We start from the raw sequence: 9,116 nt of genomic DNA on the forward strand, positions 1-9,116 counted from the left end.
GATGCAAAAGGTGGGAGCCAATGACTGCAGCATGAACACCAGCCCATCAACCCATCTGGACAACCTCAACAGTTCCTTGTCGGTGGTACCAGCCCCACACATGCCAGTCCTGCCTCACTGTACCAGAGACCAGGGAGCCCCCAGAGGATGCCCTGTGGATGCAAAAGTACCCATCTTCCCTCCTCTGTCCTCAGGTCACCTAAGCCACACCCCTCTCTCCATATACCCAAAGGCCATGTGGTTCAAGGGAAGGGAAGAAGGTGGGGAGGGGCAGAAAAGGAAAGGCAACATTTACCCCACAGAAACAAAGTTACCTGGAGAGACTGTTCAAACTGTCAGCTCAGAATAAGACTACCAGATTAGACTAAATTGAGTCCCTTCTGGGCGCCCCACCTCCCATAGGGAGGGGCCTCATAGGGAAATCCTATCAGTAACGGGCAGAATAAGGAAAACACATTTTTCTGCACCCCCGAGTGTGCTAAGAGTCATCCAATAAATATCTTTATGAGTACATACATCTATGTGTGTGTGTGCATGCACATATTTTATATAGGACCATCTAGTGCCTTACAGCTGGGCACTCCATTCAAAGGAAGGATTAAATGCTACCTAAATTTTAGAAAAAAATGTCTCCCTGAACATCACTAATTATTAGAGAAATGCAAATCAAAACTACAATGAGGTATCACCTCACTCCTGTTAGAATGGGCATCATCAGAAAATCTACAAACAACAAATGCTGGAGAGGGTGTGGAGAAAAGGGAACCCTCTTGCACTGTTGGTGGGAATGTAAATTGATACAGCCACTATGGAGAACAATATGGAGGTTCCTTAAAAAACTAAAAATAGAATTACCGTATGACCCAGCAATCCCACTACTGGGCATATACCCAGAGAAAACCGTAATTCAAAAAGACACATGCACCCGAATGTTCATTGCAGCACTATTTACAATAGCCAGGTCATGGAAGCAACCTAAATGCCCCTCAACAGACGAATGGATAAAGAAGATGTGGTACATATATACAATGGAATATTACTCAGCCATAAAAAGGAACGAAATTGAGTCATTTGTTGAGACGTGGATGGATCTAGAGACTGTCATACAGAGTGAAGTAAGTCAGAAAGAGAAAACAAATATCGTATATTAACACATGTATGTGGAACCTAGAAAAATGGTACAGATGAGCCAGTTTGCAGGGCAGAAGTTGAGACACAGATGTAGAGAATGGACATATGGACACCAAGGGGGGAAAACTGCGGTGAGGTGGGGATGGTGGTGTGCTGAATTGGGCGATTGGGATTGACATGTATACACTGATGTGTACAAAATTGATGCCTAATAAGAACCTGCAGTATAAAAAAACAAACAAAACAACTAATACTAAACTTTCATTGGGTTATTTGTATGGAAATATGTTAATATAAATGTTTCAGACATTACATGAAATTTCTAAAAATCTTATATTTGTATTTGTATGGAAATATGTATGGAAATATGTTAATATAAATGTTTCAGACATTACATGAAATTTCTAAAAATCTTATATTTGTATTTGTATGGAAATATGTATGGAAATATGTTAATATAAAAGTTTCAGACATTACATGAAATTTCTAAAAATCTTATATGTTCTGGTATAATGTTATAAGTAATAATCCTAGTTATTACTTTAAAATGTATATCTCAGAAATAACTAATTTTCTTGTCAACTGCATTATTATGAACTTTCATCAAATCTTTAACCGTGGTCATTTTTAAGTCTTTTGTCATTTACAGACAGTTCTGGGTGTACTCTGATGCTTTTGCAAATATGTTCCTATAAAAGGGTTTCGTCTTCAAGAAATTCATGGTAAAGACTCTGACAAGTACAGGTTTCTGGTAACTGACTGTACTGCTGAACTGAATGAATAAGCATTTTCAGGACTCTGATGAAAAACTGATGAACTCATAAAAGTGCTAACAAAAGATCAAGATGAAAAAAAACAATTAATTACATGGGACTGAGTGAACTGATGAGGATGAGTATAATTTTTGTGACTTTCTGTCTGAATTAAAAAAAAAAAAAAAAATCCCACAAGGACTCAGAGGCAAAGAATATACAAATCAATTTTCACTGCAAAGTAAAGGAGCTGTTACAGTGGAGGATTACTGGACTGAATGTCAATATTATGACATAGTATGAGTGTGTTTCATGTTTGGTAATTGCAATCATTTTTGCTTTTGTTGTGGTCATCCATGTACTATGCTTGGTGTCAGTCTATTTATCTCTTGTAAAAATAAAATGCAGTGTGTGTGTGTGTGAAAAAAAAAAAAAAAAAAGTCTCCCTGATTAAGAATTGCCCTGGGAAGCCTCTGATAGCACTTTTCCATGTTATGTCCAAAGCATTGACCCTCTGGTCACATGTCTGATAAAATACAGCCCGAGGATACACTCACTCTTCCAACCTGGCAACACTACCCGTCTTATCTCCATGGACACCTTTCCTGACACTTAACAGTGGAAAATCTCATTCCCTTGGGGCTAGCTGCCCATACACTGAAGACAAATGAATGGGATTCCTTATCTTACTTACGGTTTACCTTTCCCACAGCACGCTACACTATTGCTGGGTACAAAGAACCTGATGGCTCAGGAACCTCACTGCAGGTCAACAGTAACAAAGCGGAGAAAGCAGATTGGGTGTTTAGATCCCCCCATGTTGCCATTTCTTTTGGTTTTGCTTTTTCAAAGCAACTGTGTGCGGTAAAACATGCAATCCAAAACAAAACAAAATAGAAAGGTCTTTTGAAAAAGATTTTTGTCTTTTAAGGTCTCCACAAGTATTTATGGGCCCCTCTATCAAATAGGGGAGGCAGACAACCCCAGAGTCCCAGGCACCTCGGCAGGGTCTGGCCCCAGCTCAGACCTCAGGAGGACACCTGTGTCCTCTGAATGGGTCAGGTCCCAGTAAGCACAGTGGGAAATTCACAAGGTACCAGAAACTAGAGAGGTCCTAGCGTGGGAACTGAGGGGGAGGGTCAAAGCCAGGAGACAGTAATAGGAGAAAGGACGATGGGGAAAAAAAAAAATGAGCTCCTAAAAAGCAAGGGGAAATAAATGTGGTGTAGGGAGGGAAGAGGGCACAAAGCAGGTCAAGATGAGTTCCGGATGAATTTCAAAAGCCCCGGCATGTGGTCTTTCTGCTTTGTTTTTGCCTGGGTTGGTTCTTCTCCCTGTACTGGGACAGGACCTTCCAGTGACTTTACAGTCTAGGGGGACACAGAGTGTAGACGTATAGGATGCAAGCTTGCTATGGGGACTTCCCTGGCCATCCAATGGACTCCACGCTTCCAGTGCAGGGGGCACAGGTTCGATCCCTGGTCGGGGAACAAAGATCTCGCATCCCACACGGTGCGTCCAATAAGTAAGTAAGTAAATAAATAAATAAATAAATAAAAGCTTGCTATGCAAGGCAGCCTCGCAAGAGTACCAGGAAAGGGGCAGGGATGATGATTTACAGGTACCCAGAAGGGAGGAGCATCGCATTAGGGGTTGCAGGGAAGACGTCAGGACTGTGAGACTTGGGCAAGGCTGGAGAGGTGGGAACCAGTAGGCACATTGCAACGCTGCTTCTCGTTCCTGACCCAGAGAGGCCGTGAGGCCCTTCTCCTTGACCTCAGTCAAGCTCAGAACACCCAGATCCTCTGACACCCCTCCCATGAACACTCCAAACCTGCTCTGCCCAATAAAGTAGCTACCAGCCACATGTGCTGCTGAAATTGACATTTTAATAATTAAAGCTAAACTAAAAATTAAGTTCTACACGTGGCTAGTTGCTAACGATTGGACAGCACAGAGAGTGAACATTTCTGTCACCACAGAAAGTTCTATTGGGCGGACTGATCCAAAAAAATACTTAGCAGGCGACAGCGATCCTGTAACTCTCAGTTTGGGCTCAAAGAATATGGGAATTTGGGATTGGGAAAATATAAAAGTCATTTTAATCTGAAAAATCTTAAAGTAAATATTTTAAATTACTGAGTAATTCACCTAAAGGATTATCTCAAGAAATTTCAAGGCCAGAACTCATGTATTAGCAACTTCAGGTAGTACTTAAGATTCCCACAAAACATAAAAAGCATTTCATTGATTTTCCTTGATTCTTTCCTACTAATATATATGACACATATGGGAAAATAATTGTGCTCCAAATGGTTTACCGGAATCACAAAAATAGCATCCCACTCACCAGGGACATTTTGAAAATATATGCTTTTTTTGGTCTCTGCCCACACAGTCATGTTGTGTAAAGAACACAGCTGTTCATTTGTAAATGATTTGCAGTGTTTGGGTGACCTCGGGGGTGGTCTGCAGACACTGTCCCCATTAGCAACCCTAAACGTTTTGATAGGTAACTGAGCGGGTTCATGCTTAAACCAGGCAGGGCCGTCCTTTAGCCGCAAATAAAGACCTAGAATGTACGTGTCACATTTTGCATTCATAAATCAGCCAAAAAGGCTTCAAAACTTCCACCTGAGAGTTGGCAAAATATGTCATGGAGAATGATGAATGATCACATGACGGCTCTGAAAGCCACCTGCAGCTCACCAGCAGCCTCAGAAATCAGCTCTTCATAGAACAGCCCCGTTGATCTCAGATCAAAGAAGAAAAAGCAGAGGAAAAAATCCAGACAAATCTTTCACTCGATTGTCTGCTGACTTCCTTTAAAAAAAAAAAAAAAAAAACCACAATAATTTCCCCAATGTCACTGTGGCAATATATTATGTCCTCAGTCTCTTTCCAGACTCTCCTCTAGTCCTTCAATCATTCCGTCTCTGACTAGTATGTGTTTCTTCCATGAATGAAATGATTTATCTTTTTGAATATGATTCTTTCCCTTTGTCATGAAGATATAGAATAGTGATGGATTCTCAACGCTGGGGTGGGGTCTGGGTTGGCCGGTTCTTTTTTGTTGTTGTAGTTCCCCAGAGGGAAAAAACAGTAAAAAAATAAATATAAAAAGATAATGGAGACATTCATTTGGATTTTCCTACAGGATGGTAGTTATTATTAGTAGCTCACACTTTTTTTTTTTTAATTAATTAATTTATTTATTTATTTTTGGCTGTGTTGGGTCTTCGTTTCTGTGCGAGGGCTTTCTCTAGTTGTGGCAAGCGGGGGCCACTCTTCATCGCGTGCGCGGGCCTCTCACTGTCGCGGCCTCTCTTGTTGCGGAGCACAGGCTCCAGACGCGCAGGCTCAGTAGTTGTGGCTCACGGGCCCAGCTGCTCCGCGGCATGTGGGATCTTCCCAGACCAGGGCTCGAACCCGTGATTAATTGTTTACCATGTGCTGGCACTGGGCTGAGTACATCCCCGTGTGTTCTCATTTGATCTTCATAACAAAGCCAGGAGGAGATGCCATTTGGAGAAGGAGCCTGAGGCTTAGTGGGATGAAACACCAAAAGCCATACAAAGGGCAGAGCTGAGACTCAGACCAGGTCTATTGCATGCCACGCCTGGCGTGCCGTCAGTGAAGCTGGGAGATATCTTCCCAGAGAAGAGGAAGGGGAAAAGAATAAACGGAGTGTAAACCACGCTGGATGTTCCCAGGAAGGCGCTGAGAGTACGCCTGGCAAGGGGACTGGAGAACTGAGACCAGCCACCCTTCCGTGTCAGCAGCGATGATGCCCATAGCTTCGGGGGTTTTCCTATCATTACATCATTTATCAAGTAGTTCACCTTTGGATTAACCCTTTTCTCTTTCTCTGTGGCATACAGAAATCCAAAGGGATTTTGTATCGTTTGGAAGGCAACAGACGGGAGAGAAAGAAAAATGTTGCCCTTCTCTGCTGGGATTTCATAGAGGGCGGGTGGGCCCCATGCCAGGGTCTACAAGAGAAAAGAGGAGTGGACCCCTCAGAAAGGCCTGAGGGGCAAGGGAAGCTGTGTGGACTCTTACTTCCCCGTGATCCATCTCTGGGCAGAGCGGGTTTACCAAAGTGCCCGTCGATGTCTTATAGATCAAATTTCCTTTGGTGGATGGGTTCATCTCTTCATCTAACTTGTTGATGCCTGGAATGCCACTACGAAGGCTTTCCATTTAGTTTAAGACTTTACTTCCTATGAAAATGAAAATGTGATAGAGTCGAAAGATTTTAGGCCAGGAATAGTAAAAATTCTCTCTGATAAGCAGTATGTCCGTGGATAGAAAGATATGGAATAAAGCCAACCTGGGTACACATTTTGGCTCCACCACTTAACCAATGTGTGATTTGGGGCAGGTTATTTAGACTTTCAGGGCTTCAGGGCTCTCTCTCATCTGCAGCTGGAGATTCTACCCACACTTCATTTTATGGTGAGAATTAATGACCTGACATATTGAAAACACCTGGTCCACAGTAGGTGCTCTTATTGTTTTGGTAGGAGAAGAAACATGCAGTAATTGAAACCTACCATGTACCATATCCTCTCACAGAAGTTTTCTCCTTTAATTTTCACAACCCATTTTGCTAGGAAGGGTGCAGGATTAGAGAGGTTGGATGATTTGCTTAGGATCATATAGTTAATCGGTGATGGAACCAAAGTTCAAACCCCTATTTTGACAGTCAGTTGCATGCTCCTTCTACTTCAGCACATGATCTCTCAAGAAGGAAAAAGTAAAGGTGAAGGAGAGGTCCTTGCCTTGATCTTATCAAACTACGCCACATAGGCAGCCATCTTCCCTGCCGCTGTGCAGAACGGATGCTGCTGGAAAACATTAGGATAAGGTCCCTTTGTCACGCTGCAGACTGAATGCCCTCTTAGTGTCTCTGCATCGTGTGGAACCTCTGCTCCATGCCAAGCGAACAGTATCGAGCACATTATTACAGGATAATGAGCAGATCCATGAAGCAAGCATCAGAACAAATTGGGCCTGGTTTGCTATAGATTCAAGTTTTCTGGCTGAGCAACCTGTGAATTGAATTAAAATAAAGATATGTGACATTTGTGGCTTCTTTCGGTCTTGGACATGGATGCGTTCTTTAACATCCTTTTCTGAGCATTCAGGGTCATGAACCAAAGAGCTGAAGTGCCCAGTGAACATTGCAATGACCTTTCCTACTGACATAAGGGGGTGAAAGGGAGAAGGAGGACGCTGATAGGGGAGAGGGAGAAGGGAATTAATGTTCATTTGATGCCAACCAGATGCTAGGCACGGCATTAGGCACTTCTTGTCTTTTATTTTACGATACCTTCTGCAGTAATTTTTATTATGCCCTTTTTACACAGCAAGTTAAAACACTGGTATTTATAATTTAGCCTTTGCACTTGTCAAGAGTCCACTTTTGTCAAATATAGAGGGGACTCAGAATGACTTTTAGCTGGGATTCGGACAGGTCTGATGACCTGGCAAGGGAGGCCTGCTGGAGTCTTTTTGCAAAAGTCTGAGGAGCCTTTTGGAAGAGAAGTCACACTAAGCAAGTCGAGGAAGAAAAGACACATGTTCGCTGAGTAGGTAAGATCCATTCCTCACCTCTTTTGAATGAAAGGAACACAGATATTGGTAGGAGAATCAATACATCTAGCTGAACGTTTGTTTCCCCAGCTTTCCTTGAAGGTAGGAGGGGTCACATTCCTGAGTTCTGGCAAATAAGACACAAAGAGAAATCTACACAAAGGTTCAGGGAGCTTCCACTTTTCAAATGAAAAGGGAACCATGGAGGTCATACCACCCTTCTCTCTTCCATGTTCATTCTGTCTTAAATATGGATATGATGTCTGGAGTGGCAGCAGCCACCTTATGACCATGAGGCAACAGTATGAAGGAAGAAGAATAAGCAACACCATGGGGTTGGCAGAGAAGTTGGACTGACATGATTACTCTCCTCATCTGCACCAACAACCACCTACCTACAGAATCCTTGTTACATGACAAGATTACATGTCCATTGGTTTAAGCCTCTCTTGTTGGATTTTTTTCTAGTACCTAAAGCCAAACATATTTATAACTGATATACCCAGTAATAAAGCCTTCCTTGGATGGGGAAGGAGGTTCTCATTCAACATGGGTCTGTTGCTTTGATTCGTCTCCCTTTCCACAGTGGACCATTGCCAAAGTATGGAGGCAAGCAGGGAACACATAGAAAAAAAATCAAAGTTAACAGAGCTCCTCCCCTACAAACTCTGTACCCCTCTAACAATCTAACTTAAACCGGAAAGATATGTTATGAGTTAAAGCTCTTTAGGTTTAAAGTGATGGAAATGTACACAGACTGGTTTGAGCAAAATGAGGAACCAATTGTCTCAAGTAACTATTAATCCGGGGGTATTCAGGCTTCAGGCACGTGTGGATCCAGGGGCTCACACAAAGTCATCAGACCTGGCTTTGCCTCAATTTCTCTGCTTCACTCTACTGTGTGTTGGCATCTCTCTCAGAAAGGCTCTCTCTTCATGGCAGCCTGTTAATTCCATTCTTACAAATCCAGCAGACAGGAAATGCATCCTTCCTGGTCCTGCCACAAAAAGTTGAGCTTCATTTGCTTGACTTGGGTCCTGTGACCTCCACATACCCAGAACTGGGGCAAGAGGGAAAATCAGGCCTACCCAAATGACATGGACTGATTATGGGTATCGGGGTGGTCTTTCATGGAAAATTTATTCCTAAAAGGCATAAGCGATTCTTGGCAGGCAAAAGCAAAGCCATCCCAGCCCTATTACTTAGTATTAGAAGTTGGACACTAGGAAACCCTATAATTCAGCTATGGTGGGAACAGTGACGCTCCCTGAATACACAAACACCAGAAAATTCTAAGACAGATACCTCAGACAATAGCGGTGTCAGAAATAAGGTTTTAGGGGGAGCTCATGCAAGACACTGCCCAGGGTCATCACCATAGTCTGATCTCTTAAATCAGCAGACAGCGTCTGAAGCCTGGGTTGTCTGGGTTATCTGTTATTATAGTTCATTTGTCCCCAAAGTTTGGTAAAAACAATAAATTAAACCATCCTCCAACAACTCTAAGTGCCCATCATATGGAGGGTAATTAGTGGGCTAGCTAATTGTGAAGGAATCAAAGACCAGAAGATATACAAGCCTTCAAAGATTTTACAAATGTGTTTATTCAAACCTAGCTAAAAATGCAAAGCAAAA

At 42.6% G+C, this 9,116-nt stretch overlaps 1 long non-coding RNA gene across 1 annotated transcript; it reads left to right on the forward strand.

Moving 5' to 3' along the window:
- Window positions 1-640: 640 nt before the first annotated feature.
- Window positions 641-2,290, forward strand: LOC309662790. Its single transcript, XR_014264965.1, has 2 exons — window positions 641-1,476; window positions 1,692-2,290. It is a non-coding gene; the product is annotated as an uncharacterized lncRNA (long non-coding RNA).
- Window positions 2,291-9,116: the final 6,826 nt, after the last annotated feature.

The sequence above is a fragment of the Balaenoptera physalus genome (assembly GCF_965194825.1).
Source record: "Balaenoptera physalus genome assembly, chromosome: 6".
NCBI lineage: Eukaryota > Metazoa > Chordata > Mammalia > Artiodactyla > Balaenopteridae > Balaenoptera > Balaenoptera physalus.